The sequence below is a fragment of the Cervus elaphus genome, chromosome 20 (genome assembly GCF_910594005.1).
Source record: "Cervus elaphus chromosome 20, mCerEla1.1, whole genome shotgun sequence".
Taxonomy (NCBI): Eukaryota; Metazoa; Chordata; class Mammalia; order Artiodactyla; family Cervidae; genus Cervus; species Cervus elaphus.
In genome coordinates, this window is record NC_057834.1 from 91524477 (window position 1) to 91540249 (window position 15773).

Consider the following 15773-nt stretch of genomic DNA (forward strand, 5'->3'; position numbering starts at 1 on the left):
CCCTGATTTTTCTTCAGTCATTTGTTGTTACTCAGAGGTAGAAGTACAAAGAGTAGAGGTTGTGGCATCAGGTTCATTTATATGTGAACTTTCTTCACGACCACTTCTGACCTGGGCAAGGCTGAATTTTGTATTTCTGCTACTCCAGTTAAGAAAAGATTCAAATGACCCAAAGTTAGCAATAAAGAGTTTTTTAAAAAAGCAGAAATACTTATTCTTCTAGTGAAAGCTTTTATATTATTTTAAAGGAAATGGATTAGCAAAACTATTTCTTCTTTTCTGCTTTCACTGACCCAAGTATAATTATTGATTTAATGTTTAACCTTTTACTTCTCTTTCCTTCTGACTCTTTAAACAATTACATTTCAGAGCTGATGGAATATTGTGCTCCATTAAAAGTTCAAAAGTGATTTGCTCAAAAACTTTTGTGCTTCAAAGACACTATCAGGAAAGTGAAAAGTCAACCCACAGATTGGGAGAAAATATTCATATATCATATATTCAATAAGGGACTTGCATCAAGAGTATATTAAGAAGTCATACAAGTCAATAATTAGAAAACAACTCAATTTTTTTTAATGGGCAAAGGGTTTGAGTAGACATTTCTCTACAGAAATATACAAATAGCTGATATGCACAAGAAAAGATTGTCATCATCATTAATCATTGGGGACATACAAGTCAAAACTACAATGAGATCCCTTTTTCACCCACTGGAATTACTATAATAGAAAAAAGATGATCAATAACATTTGTTGGCAGGAATGAGAACTCATATATTGCTGATGGAAAATGGAAAATGATGAAGCCATATTGCATAACAGTTTGGCAGTTTATTACATTAATCATAGATTTACCATATGATTCGGTAGTTCTTGCCTGGAGAATTCCATGGACAGAGGAGCCTGGTAGGCTACAGTCCATGTGGTTACAAAGAGTCAGACATGACTGAGTGACTCAGTTCACTTCAGTTCATTTCAGTTCAGTTGCTCAGTCATGTCCGACACTTTGCGACCCCATGGACAGCAGCACACCAGGCTTCCCTGTCCATCACAAACTCCCGGAGCTTACTCAAACTCATGTCCATCGAGTCAGTGATGCCATCCAACCATCTCATCCTCTGTCATCCCTTTCTCCTCCTGTCTTCAATCTTTCCCAGCATTGGGGTCTTTTCCAATGAATCAGTTGTTCACATCAGGTGGCCAAAGTATTGGAGTTTCAGCTTCAGCATCAGTCCTGCCAATGAACATTCAAGACTGAGTTCCTTTAGGATTGACTGGTTTGATCTCCTTGCTGTCCAAGGGACTCTCAAGAGCCCTCTCCAACACCATAGTTCAAAAGCATCAATTCTTCAGCGCTCAGCTTTCTTTATGGTCCAACTCTCACATCCATACATGACTACTGGAAAAACCACAGCTTTGACTAGATGGACATTTGTTGGTCGTGTCTCTGCTTTTTAATATGCTGTCTTGGTTTGTCATAGCTTTTCTTCTAAGGAGCAAGTGTCTTTTAATTTCATGGCTGCAGACACCATCTGCAGTAATTTTGAAACCCAAGAAAATAAAGTCTGTCACTGTTTCCCCATCTATTTGCCGTGAAGTGATGGGACCAGGTGCCATGATCTTAGTTTTTTAATTCTACTTCTATAGAGCTTCCCTTGTGGCTCAGCTAATAACAATCTTCCCATGATGCAGGAGACCTGGGTTTGATCCCTGGGTAAGATCACCTGGAGAAGGGAAAGGCTACCCACTCCAGTATTCTGGCCTGGAGAATTCCATGGACTGTATAATCGATGAGGTTGCAGAGAGTCAGACACAACTGAGTGACTTTCCCTTTTACTTTCCTAGGTATCTAGCCATACAATTTGAAAATATATATCCATACACAGATTTGTACACAAATGTTCATAACCAGTGCCAATAGAAAGTATCCAAAAAGTCTAAACCAGAATGGCTGTCTTTGAATGAATGAGTAGACATGAGACAGTGTATCTATATAATAGTATGCTATTCATCAATAGCAAGGACAGCATGCTACAGCATGGGTGAGCTGCCAAATCTCAGAAACAGCTCAGTCAAAAAGCCTAACATAAAAGAACATGTATTATTCCATTTAAATGAAATGTTCAAAAAAAGGCAAACATAGAGACAAAAAAGTAGATAACTGGTTGCATGAGGTTGGGAGTAGGAATGAGAGTGATTGTCAGTAGGTACGTTTCTATTCAGGATTGTGGAAATATTCTAAAATTAGATGGTAGTGATAGGTGTACAACTATAAATATACTAAGATTCATTTAATTGAATATTTAAATATGTAAGTTTTATGACAGATAAATTATATCTCAGTAGAACTGGAGGAAAGATTTCTTATGAGTTCTGACCCAGATCCTCAGGGAGACTACTACTTACCAGATGGTATTCTTAATTTTGGGAGCCTCACTTTATATTACAGGTTTGTTATGATCCTAACTAAGTGTATTTAGAGAGATAAAAGTATGGTATATATTTCATAGAAGTTTTCTGGGCATTTTGGTTTGGAGAAACAGGAGCAGACCTAGGATGTTCATATGCATTATTATTTGCCTGTGATTGACAAGATCCAGGAAGTTGCCCGCGATAATCAGCTAATTTTAATTTTGAAACTCCGGTTTCTTCTAATGAGTCCCAAGGAATGAGATGTGCTGAACTTTTTAACTCCTAGCAAAAATAATCCTTCACTATCAACAACAGGAATAGACTGTGTTAAATTAGAAGAGGTATTAAATAATTTTTAAACCTGACGATAGGACTCCACTTTTAAGAGTTGTTAATACTTTCTTCCTATAGACCTTAAGTCTGGTGAAAAAGTTATGAAATGCTCCCCCATGCCCCAAAACAAAGAAAAAAGCCCTTGTTTCTATATCATTTCCCCAGAGAACAAAGAGTATGCTAGTACACAAGCCACACGTGCCTTCAGATGCCTTAGTATTAGCATTATACCCCATACCTATTTCCCCCATCCCCCCCACTCCCAGTGGGATAAATAAAGAAATGGAAAATGTGCTCTAATAAGTTTCAAGTCTCTGCCCAAACTTATATATTAGGTGTAGAAATCCAAGTTCCAACATTGTTGTTATTTCGAGTGAAAAGTTCTCTCTGAAAATGTAAAATAGGCACATTAAGAGGCCAAATGTACATAGGTTACCTGCTCCCATCCCCCACTCTTTTTTTTTTTAAAGGAGATATTCTGCATGATGGAGACTAAAAGGTGGCAGCTGTGCCAAAGTAGTGGACCCTAAATCACTGAGCAAAAATGAGAGAGGGGAGGCTCTGATTGCTCACAGTACAGGAGTGAATACGCACTCTCAACCACAAATCAAGCAAGCTAAAAAAAAAAAAAAAAAAAAGGCCCAATCAAGGCAGTAATGGCCTCCACTTCACAATCAGACAAGTGCTTCTTACTTGAAAAATCCTACCATTTATAGCTGATTGCTAACCCTGGCCTCATTTCTAATCTAAAGGGCGAGTAATAATTTGGAAAAGGAATTATAACAACTTCCCAACAATTTAGCAAATTGTTATTATTTCAGGGGGAGGGGAGGAGGATGGAAAGGAGTTGCTTTTGTAATGTGTTTCTCTTGTGGGCTACCATTTACGTGACATCAAATCCCATTGCTGCCATGCTAGAATAGCAACTAATATATATTGGAAATATTTTTCTAATGGTGATATCTTATGCCATGTCACATGTTTCAATATGGTCAAAGTTATAGGTCTTTAAAGATAAAGGAAGGAAGAGGAGTTGTCAATTCTTTTGTATACATTTATCTACAATACTTTCAAATAAGTTTGAGTGAATGTCCTCAAGTATCTTTGTTTTAGAAAGGATTTTAACCTTTTGGAAAATTTGATTTCATAAAAAAAAAAAAAAAAAAAAAAACCACTGTTAAATACTCCATGGACTTTGTCATTGAGTGTTGCAGTGTTGATGGATTTGGCTCAGATAAGTTTTTGCTCATGGAAATATAGTGATATATGGTCCCTTCTACACTTTTATTTTTGAATTTGTACATTAGAATGGATATATATGTGGCAATCATTTCATTAACCTTTTACATTCATAAATGTGTGATACCTTTTACATAGACACTATTTAGGAGATTAATGTAATTATTTTCTACCAAGCAAGACACACATTTTCTTCACAAACCAGCTAAGCATACATATTTCATGTAATATTATGTGAAAGAGATTTGGACCATGCTGCTTTCTGAGAAAGAAAATTAGCCTATAAGAGTATGGGACAGAGGAATTATATATATAATCACAATGGCAAAAAGATAGTGGAGTTCACCCTATTCAGCCTAATTATTATGCAGATAAGGAGACAAAGGCTGGGAAAAGGCAGTAACTTCCTAAAGGTCACAGCCTAAGTGACAGATTAAACTGAGACTTGAATATCCTTACTCCCACCACTACACCTTTTGCATTATATCTTATTCTTTCAATATCATTCTTCAAAGTGGCTTTAAATGATCTGTTTTTAGTAAAATATGGCATGTTAGCCTCATATAGTACAAACACCAGGGATTTTTGTAATAGGATATGCTTAACATCAACATGCAACTTTAAGCCTCTCGTGTGAGCAATAATATTGTTTCTGCATGTTTCTTCACTTTCCATTATCTTTGTAGTAAAATTTCATTGTAGTTTAGAACCCTTTTAGTCTTATGATATCAGATGATTAAAATACCGTCAATTGAAAATATACTTCTTTCTCTTTTATTCCCCAAATTAAGACCAGTTATCCAAGACAGAATAGACAATTAGCAGCAGAACCAAAACACACTATTGTTCTTTTATTTCTCTTTTCAGGTGGTAGGCAACCAGCAGAAGAATTCTGTGGGCACAATACAGGCCTTTGCAGATGTACAAAAGGCAATTGACATGCCTGGAAAATCAGGTCATAATTTTAATTCTAAGTTAGAAAAAGTGGAACTCACTACTGTTTGAGTCAATGTAAACATAAGCATTTAAAAATTATTTATTCATTTTAGTAGAAAAAAAATAACTTCCTTTTGGTATTTTCCATATGTCTAGCAAATACTAGGTATAAAAAATATATCTAGTTTTTAAATCAAAGGAAATACTTTGATTTTAAATGGAAAATGTTAAACATAATAGACTATGCTTTCTGAAGAACAATAGATTTTAAGCAGATCTAAAAAATTAGGCTTAGAAAAACAAATACAAGTATCTTTATTTATATGTATAACTAGAGTAAGAAGGCTAAAATTTTTGGAAACCCAAAAATGATTTATAGCTTGCAATTACCCACTCCATTCAATATAAACAGGATCATAATTCATATTACATAATCTGTAGCACATTCTAAAATACATAATGCTACTCTGAAAAAAAAAAATTTTATATCATCTCTCACACCCAGCACCACAGCCTTAAAATGAATTTTCTAAAAGAAATAAGGGATTGATATCATTAAGTCCCAGAGTGGGAAAACAAAGTACTTTAGAAAGAAACTTGAAATTTTAAAACTTTTAAGAGTAGGAAATCTGAGATATTGTAGTGAGAGGTATTCATTTTGTTTTGGAAAGGAAATCATTCTAATGAATACATTTGCTATACTTGAAAACAGTTTGAAGATTAGCAAAAAATCAATAAGACTTTTACTGTGGCTCAGGAGTGTCAGAATGTAAAAGCTTGAAGAAAAAGGCCAAGCGTCTAAAAGCTGACACAATATGAAGCAGTGATCACAGGCAAAAACATGAGATGAAACATCATGCTTCTTTCAAAAGTAGCCAAAACATTTTAGTAGAATTAGCAAAAATGAACTTAGATAAGAAGCTCAAACCATATTTTTGTTTTATGGTTCTAAAGTTAGATAAAGTAACAAAATCCATTCACAGTCCAATTAGGGGAAAAATTAGGGATCTGAGCCCAGGGAAATATTTTTCAAAGACAGCACTTTTTTAGGAAATGTCATATTCCTAACCTTCTATTTTATTAAAACTAAACATCTTAGAATATTACAAGCTAAAATGACCCCTAGTGCTAGGAAATAGATTCCTTAGGGTAAATCATAAGCACCAATTTTATTTATATAAACAGTAATGGTAGCACATACATCTTATCACTGTAATACAATAAGCTGCTTTAGCCAACACAAGGACATAAAGCATACTATAAAGGCAATCTCTTTTCTTTTGCATATTAAATATAGGAATATCTAATCCTCAGATCCACTCAAGGAACATTAGATTTTTGTCATTCAGAAGGGACATTTTTCTCACTACAAAATAATGTGTTTATACCTATGAGCTATAGCAGATGTAGGTATGAAGAGAAAAAGATAAAGAATTTTTTAATAAAAATTCTTGTAGCATTGTCAAGGAGAGTGTGTAGAACAATTTCAAGGCACGCTTCTTGAGTGGTACAGTTACCTCTGTAGAGGAAATCCTAGCTTATATGGACTAAATGGGAAAGTACTCAAGCTGTTTTAGCTGTGTAAATCATTAGACATTATAATGAAACTTTATAATTTTTAAGTATTTAAACATATTTGTATCATTAAACCTACGTGAATGAATCTTGTAGCCATTTAACAGTTAATTTTTATATCTTAAAGAGCAAATTGAAGGGGAGAATATAATATTAAGGAATAAAGTTCCCACAAGGTAGCAAAAAAGTGCAACACACACATTGTAAAGGGATTTCTTTACCTTAGAAAAACAGTACTGAAAGAGGGTTGCATTGATTCAATAATGAGTAATTAAACTCTATTATGACTTTCCTATGTTTGTGGAAAATAAATAAAACTAGTGAAGTTCGGTGTGATTTAGAGAAGCAAGGAGGGATTAAGACAAAAATAGACAAAAAACCTGCACTCGTGATAAATAAGTAAATGCAAAATGAAACGAAATACAAAACATAGGCATATATTTAAACTTTTAAAACCTATTGACTGTAAATGATAGATACTTATGTTGAAATAAGAGATTTCGTTTGCACTGCATAATTTATCAATGAACATTAAAAAGAAAGTGAAAGAGCTAGGAAAATACAGATTTATGATACAGATTAAAAAGTCAAAATTACTCACCTAATCAATCAAGCACAATGTCATTAATTTCAGAATAAATTAGTATTACACACATTTTGCACGTTAAAAATACACATAGACCACTTTCAAATATATGTTTTGAATTTTGTTCTGTGCTTAATTTGAGAGATTTCCTGAAAACGCCATGCTGCTTATTGCTGCTGGAATAATTATCTAAGAAGAATATGCCATAATGATAAACTTCATTACTCAATAACATCAGTAAACATTAAAATATTTAAAGAATATTGTACTGCATTATGGCTTATTCTATTTAAATCTCACAATTATAGCGGCCTTTTCTTCTTGTCTTTGTGGGTTGAATTGCTAGGATTTGATAATCTGCTGCTAATGCAAGCTGATATTACAGTCATATGACCTAATTAAACATCAAGATTCATACTTAAAATACATAATTACCAGAGCATCATTTTTAAAAATGTAATTACTAGTTTCTACTTTAATAGCAAAAATTGACGTTCATGTCAACAGACTATGGAAAGTTTTCTGGAAAATGTTTTTCTTCTCTGGTTGTAAAGAAACAATGAAAAAGATCTGTGTTGACTGGCATTATTAATTTTATTTTCATGAAATAAATTCTCTTATCATTGATCACTGTGGAAATTTCTGCTTCCAGAAGTATATTAGGTGTCATTTCTTATTGTCACTTTGGATCCATTCATCATTCTTTATTCATTTTTCTTTGTAGGAATATATTTTCGTTTTCAGCATTTGAGAAATCCATCCACAACACTAGCGTGAAAGGTAAGTGAAGCAACAAACTTCTATTATTTTAAAACAAAATAGACTCGAAGATTTGGGGCTTTGGGGAGGAATTTTTCATTTCTGAATTGCACAAAATCATTCATAATTACCTCTTAGTGATTTCAATATCACAAATCCCTTCTGATTAGCTCTCTTTAAAAATAAAAAAATAAAAAAGAGGAACCCGCTTCAGAATTGTTTGGCCCTGTTGGAAGCCTTGTCTTAGAGAACAGCAGATTATGTAATTAAATGGAATCGTGTATTTTCCATAGAAACAAGGCATGATCCTGGAACTGATGCAAGCTATATGCTCATTTCTACATTTAGATCGCTCAGTGTCAACAGCACAGCAGTCCAGTAACTGATCAACCAAGAGTTAAAGCATCTTATGTAGCTTTCCAATTTAGAAAACATGGAAAGACAAAAAAACAGAGTGACTATAGAAATGGTTGATGAAAAGTAACTTCTTTAAGGAAATTGTGCTTCGTTTCTTGCGTGAAAGAATCTCCCCACAAAGAGTATTTCCCTTTGAGAGGTCTGACTTGCTTAGAGTGCAGTATAGGGAAATCTGGGGAAACGGTTAAGTTTAGGATCCAAAAAGGAGATTCAGGCAAGAAAGCAAAAACGCAAGTTCACCGAGGAAGCGTGCCAAGTACCTCCAGAAGTTTGTAAGTGAAAATACAAATGTAATATGAAGAAAAATGCTCCTTTGTTTTTCAATTGCAAAGTGTAAATTAGAGATTACAAGGACAAGCCAGGTGATATCACGACTACATCTAGCACACAACAGCGAGAAGGAAACAAATCACTGAGGACTTGTCAGCATTTGATGAACTTTAAGGACACGCTTTCATACTGGGCTTCACAACACCACCACCCACAACTGTAGTCCTAAATACTCAGCTGAATGTTGGAATCCTCAGCACTATGCTCTAAATTGAAAGTGTACCTTTTACATTTTACCTACGCATTCAGGAAGAAAATTCAGTGTCGCAAAAGTCCCTCAAAATCAAGAGATCAAAAAACTCTGTCAGTGCCTGAAAAAAATCTAGAATATGTTGTCATCCGGAATCAGTGAACATCAATCTTAGAATGATTGCTTTAAATCAACAGCAATGGATTATTTATAGACTTGGTGATTGAATGCACATATTTATATTTGGTAACTGATGCTGCTGTTTAGTTGCTAAGTTGTGTCCAGCTCTTTTGCAATCCCATGGAATGGAGCCCACCAGGCTCCTCTGTCCATGGGACTTCCTAGGAAGAATACTGGAGTGGGTAAATTTGGCAACTATTTGTTACCCAAGTATTGAACATTATATTTAATATAAAGAATAAACAGGATTTCATGAGGAATAGTAACATTAAAAACACAAAAGAAAAAAATTTGACATGGAAATCTATAATCCTGCTAAATTTCATTATAATTACCGACCTTTTTTTTCTAGGAAACCTGTATATAGAATACAGATACACAGAGAGACAGCAGTTTTCTTTGGAGCTTATACATATATAAATATATAGATTTATCTTTTGATTTGTAAAAAAAATATATATTTATTATAGGATTTCCCAGGCAGGAATACTGGAGTGGGCTGGCTGTTTCCTTCTGCAGGGGATCTTTCGGACCTGGGGATCAAACCCAGGTCTCCTGCATTGCAGGCAATTCTTTACCATCTGATCCACCTGGGAAGCATTTTCGTTACACATATACATTACTTATATGCATGAAAAATACTTAAAGATATGAAAATGATCTTACAATTCTACATAGATTTTTGATTCCAGCAGATAAAAATTTGAAATATAGCTTGTTCCCAGTATTTCTTTCATTTTTTGCCTTAGACATAATATAATTGTAATAGCATACTGGAACAACAAAGGTGAAAGCTTCTGGATATTCGTTGTTGTTGTCTAATCACTAAGTCATGTCTGACTCTTTTGCAATCCCATGGTCTATAGCCCGCCAGGCCCCTCTGTCCGTGGAATTCCCTAGCCAAGAATACTAGGATGAGTTGCCATTTCCTTTTCCAGGGAATCTTCCCGGCCCAGGGATAGAACCCAGGTCTCCTGCATTGGCAGGCAGATATTTACCATCTGAATTGCCAGGGAAACCCTCTGGATATTTAGCTTCTGTTCTTAAAATACCATGTAGTGAAAATATCATTTGACATGTGATTTTATTTTTCAGAAGAGTAAATGGCAGAGTTATTTTTCTTAGTACCATTGTTTCTTAAAAACAAAAACACCATAATATTCTCGATTGGTTTTTTAAAGAAAATAAAGCTGAGCAAAACTCACACTTACCACTTGAATTTTAGATGATGCTCCAACTGCTCTGCTTAGCTCCACTGTGTGTGGTACTCTGCCACCTGGTGGCGACTTGGGAAAGATCTAGACAGTGTGCTTGGGCATTCTCTTTTTCCCTTGACCCTCTCCTTTACAGAACTAATGGATTAAACGTCAATTTGACAATATGCCTGCTGCTGTGGGAACACTGGCTACTTCATGTGACTTACTAATTTGATTTTGCCTCATTTCAAAGCATCAATACAAATTAGCTGCAAGGTTAACAGGAGGCTTGAATAAATTATTGGCAATTGTTAAGTAAAATGGAATTAGTTAAAATTTCTCGATCTCTGCATAGTGCTTTTCTCCAAGGAGTGAGGAACAGCTTATTTAACTCTTACCATATTCCTCAAAATAGGTAGGGGTATATATTAAATCATGAAAAGCCAAAGAACAAAGGAATTCATTAAATGAATATAATGAGACAGCATTTCCACATATTAATATGAACATTCCTGCTGCTACATCACAGAGAAATGAACTTAGCAGACAGTTTTAGATGTCATTTCTGTCAACACATCTCATGGATGGGGTAAACTGCTAGATCCAACCTTTGAATAATGATCACTTAGTGATTATTATACACTGATGAGTCATTTCATAATTATTAAAAAAAAATAGCAACTTTCTGTGATGAACACATGTAGGGTTCAGAATGTAGTTTCTAAATGCCAGGGAATCAGAGCTATTTGACTGAGAATGTCTCTCTCTCTCTCTCTCTCACACACACACACACACGGGAATATTACTCAGTTGTAAAGAAGAACAAAATCTTGCCATTTGCAGCAATGTTGATGGAATTCCAGGACATTATGCTAAGTGAAATAAGTCAGAGAAAGACAGATATTGTATGAGCTCACTTATACGTGAGCTTCCCTGGCAGCTCAAATGATAAAGAGTCCTCCTGGAATGTGGGAGACCTGGGTTTGATTCCTGAGTTGGCCAGATCCCCTGGAGAAAGGAATGGCTACTCACTGCAGTACTCTGGCCTGGAGAATTCCATGGACAGAGGAGCCTGGCGGGCTACATTCCATGGGATTGCAAAGAATCGGACACGACTGGGCAACTTTCACTTTCACTCATTTTTCATTTAGAGAAATCTAAAAGCAAAAACAAAATCCCTCAAATCAAGCTCATAGATACAGAAAACTGGCGGTTGCTAGAGGCGGGAGGTAAGGGAGGGGTGGAGGAAATAGGTGAAGGAGATTAGAGGATACGAACTTCCAGTTATAAAATAAATAAGTCATGGGATGTAATATACAGTATGGTGACTATAGTTAACAATACTGTAGTGCATATTTGAAAGTTGCTGGGACTTCCCTGGTGGCTCAGTGGTAAAGAATCCACCTGCCAATGCAGGAGACGATGGTTCGATCCCTGATCTGGGAAGATTCCACATGCCACGGAGCCACTAAGCCCATGTGCCACAAGCATCGAGCCTGTGCACGGCAGTGAGTAGTCACCACAATGAGAAGCCTGCACAAGGCAACTGGAGAGGAGCCCCCGCTTGCTGTAACTCGAGAAAAGCCTGTGCGGCAACAAAGACCCTGCATAGCCAAAAATAAACATAGTTTTAAAAAGAAAGAAAGTTGCTGAGACAGGAAATCTTAAAAGTTATCACAACAACAACAACAATTTTGTAACTATATATGGTGATGTATGTTAACTAGACTTATTGTTATCATTTAACAACATATATAAATATATAATCATCATGTTGTACACTTGAAACTAATGTAATGTTATATGTCAATTATACATCAGTTAAAGGAACCAAACTATATTGAAACAGTTGGGAAAATATTTGTTAGAAACCAACAATGGGCATTAGTGTTTGGGGCATAGACTTGGATTACTGTGGTATTGAATGGTTTGCCTTGGAAATGAACAGAGGTCATTCCGTCATTTTTGAGATTCCACCCAAGTACTGCATTTTGTACTCTTTTGTTGACCATGAGGGATGCTCCATTTCTTTTAGAGGATTCTTACCCACAGTAGCAGATATAATGGTCATCTGAATGAAATTCACCCATTCTGGTCCATTTTAGTTAACTGACTCCTAAAATGTCCATGTTCACTCTTGCCATCTTCTGTTTGACCACTTCCAGTTCACCTTGACTCATGGACCTAACATTCCAGGTTCCTATGCAATATTGTTCTTTACAGCATCGGACTTTACTTCCATCACCAGTCACATCCACAATTGGGTGTTGTTTTCACTTTGGCTCAGCCTCGTCATTCTTTCTGGAGCTATTTCTCCAATCTTCTCCAATAGCATACTGGACACCTACTGATCTGGGGAGTTCATTTTTCAGTGTCATATCTTTTTGCCTTTTCATACTTTCATGGGATTCTCAACACAAGAATACTGAAGAGGTTTGCCATTCTCTTCTCCAGTGGACCATGTTTTGTCAAGGCTGTATATTGTCACCTTGCTTATTTAAATAATATGCAGAGTACATCATGTGGAATGCCGGGCTGGATGAAGCACAAGCTGGAATCAGGATTGCCAGGGGAAATACCAATAACTTCAGATATGCAGATAACACCACCATTATGGCATAAAGCAAAGAGCCACTTGATCAAAGTGAAAGAGGAGAGTGAAAAAGCTGGCTTAAAACTCAACATTCAAGAAACTAAGATCATGGCATCTCGTCCCATCACCTCATGGCAAATAGATGGGGAGACAACAGAAACAGTGAGAGAGTTTATTTTCTTGGGCTCCAAAATCACTGCAGATGGTGACTGCAGCCATGAAATTAAAAGATGCTTGCTCCTTGGAAGAAAAACTATGACCAACCTAGAAAGCATATTAAAAAGCAGAGACCTTACTTTTCTGACAAAGGTCCATCTTGTCAAAGCTATGGTTTTTCCATTAGTCATGTATGAATGTGAGAGTTGGACCATAAAGAAAGCTGAGCACCAAAGAATTGACGCTTTTGAACTATGGTGTTGGAGAAGACTCTTGAGAGTCCCTTGGACTGCAAGGAGATTCAACCAGTTAATCCTAAAGGAAACCAGTCCTGAATATTCATTGGAAGGACTGATGCTGAAGCTGAAGCTGCAGTACTTTGGCCACCTGATGTGAAGAACTGACTCATTGGAAAAGCCCCTGATGCTGAGAAAGATTGAAGGCAGGAGGAGAAGGGAACAACAGAGGATGACATGGTTGGATGGCATCACCGACTTGATGGACATGAGTTTGAGCTCTGGGAGCTGGTGATAAACAGGGAAGCCTGGCGTACTTCAGTCCATAGGGTCACAAAAAGTCTCACACAACTGAGCGACTGAACTGAACTGAACAATGGGCAAGGCATTGGAGATACAAAAATAAAGGAAATATAACTTTCTCCTTCAAGCAGTCAAAGTTCAGTAGGGTGATGGTGGTGGATATGTATGTGTGTGATTAACATATGTCAAGCCCCGCCCCCTTTTTTTAGAAGCTATGGTAACTATATACAATGAAATATTAGCCATAAAAAGAAAAAAATAATTCTATTTGCATAAACATAGATGGATCTAGAGACTGTCATATTGAGTGAAGTAGGTCAGACACAGAAAGACAAATGTCATGTGATATCACTTATATGTGAAATCTAAAAAAAATGGTACAAATAAGCTTATTTACAAAAGGGAAATGAAGTCACAGATGTAGAAATCAAACTATGCTTACCAGGGGGAAAGGAGTAAGAAGGATAAATTGGGAGATTCAGGTTGACATACATGCACTAGGTAACCAGTAAGGATCCTGGATCGGGAAGATACCCTGGAGGAGGGCATGGCAACCCACTCCAGTATTCTTGCCTGGAGAATCTCATGGACAGAGGAGCCTGGAGGGCTGCAGTCCATAGGGTCCAGAGAGTCGGACATGACTGAAGTGACTTAGCACACACACAGGCAAGGGCCTACTGTATAGCATGGAGAACTCCACCTGATACTCTGTAAGGACCTATATGGGAAAAGAACATAAAGAAGAGTGGCTATATGAATATTTATAACTGACTCACTTTGCTTTGCATCTGAAACTAACACAACATTGTAAATCAACTATTCTCCAAAAAAAAATTTTTTTTTAAAAAGGTAAGTAAAGAAAAGTTGCTCTTTGATATGTATGATTAAAGAGATGAAAGCAAAGTGCTATGTAATGTACAGCATTACAAAGTAGTGTAGCTGAGGAAAAACAGAGATGGAAGGAGTTAACTCTGCTATGGGCTATCTAGAAAGCTTCTCAGAAGAGGCAACACTTGAGCTGGGCTTTGATTGATAAGTAAAATTTAAAGAGCACAGAAGAACCTAGCAATCACACAACAGTGACCATAACACAAAGTCTTTAACAGTGTTACTGCAGGGAAAACCCTTTGAGGAGAGGGACTTGGTTTTGTCTTTATGTGACTGACACATAGTAGGCACTCAATGTTTTCCAAGTAAATAAATAATAAAACCATTGTGCAATGGTTGTATACATGTATGAATGGCAGGTAAACGATTTGGTCACTGGCAAAGACTTCACTTTTCCTCTTGAATGACATATTTGGAGGAAGGACTCTTTTTAGTTATCCTTGGAATAGCTAGAGAAAGTAGGCCATTTCTGTGATATTCAGCTGTGTGACAAGTTTTGACAGAAATATCTGGAAAAATGTATATAGGAAGAGAAAGAAATTCCTAGAGTATTTAAATAATCTGCTGCTTATTTGAAAATGAACCAAAGAGAACATCCCAGAAATAATAAAAATATAAATAAAAATAAATAAATAAAGTATCTAAAATATAAAACTCAGTGGGGGAAGCTAGACTGTGAATTAGACACAGCTGAAGAAGGAATGAATTTCCTGAAAGATAACCTGAATACATGACACAGAATGAAGCACGTAGAGAGATGGGGTGGGGGAGGAGGTAGATGAAAAGGGTGATGGAAAATAGATAAAGTAGGTCCAATGTATATGACTAATAGCATAAGGAGAGAATAGAGATGAGGAGAAGCATGAAATACAGACTTTAGTTAATAATGCTGTTTAAAAATTGGCTCCTCAATTCTAACTAAAGCAACACAATAATTTAAGTGGAAAACTGTGCCAGGGAAGGGGGAACTGGACAGATATAAATGAGATCTCTCTTTCCTTTTTCTTAACTTTTCTGTTAACCTAAAACTACTCTAAAAAATAAAATGTATTGAAATAAATAAACAGTAACATATGCAATGGGTTAAAATTAAAGTTTAAATTGAACCATTTTAGAGGCAAAAAGAAAAAGAACTGAGAAATAAATGCCTCGCAAAAAACAAATACATAAACATCCAGGACAGTGAACATAAGCATCTGTAGGTATTAAAATTCTTCTGCAATAAGAGAGGTCTGCATGTTGAGAGCAGCACAGTAGAGCAGGAAAAGGAGAGGCTTGAGGGTCAAAGCCCATTTTTAAAGGTTGAAAGTCCTAACCCCAAAATCTTCCTTGCTACAAATTTCTGTGGTAGGGCTAGATTTACTCCCCCTCCTCTAGCCAAATTAAAGCCTGTGTGAGGGCCACCCAAAGAAGGATGACAGCAACTATTTTTCAGGATTGCT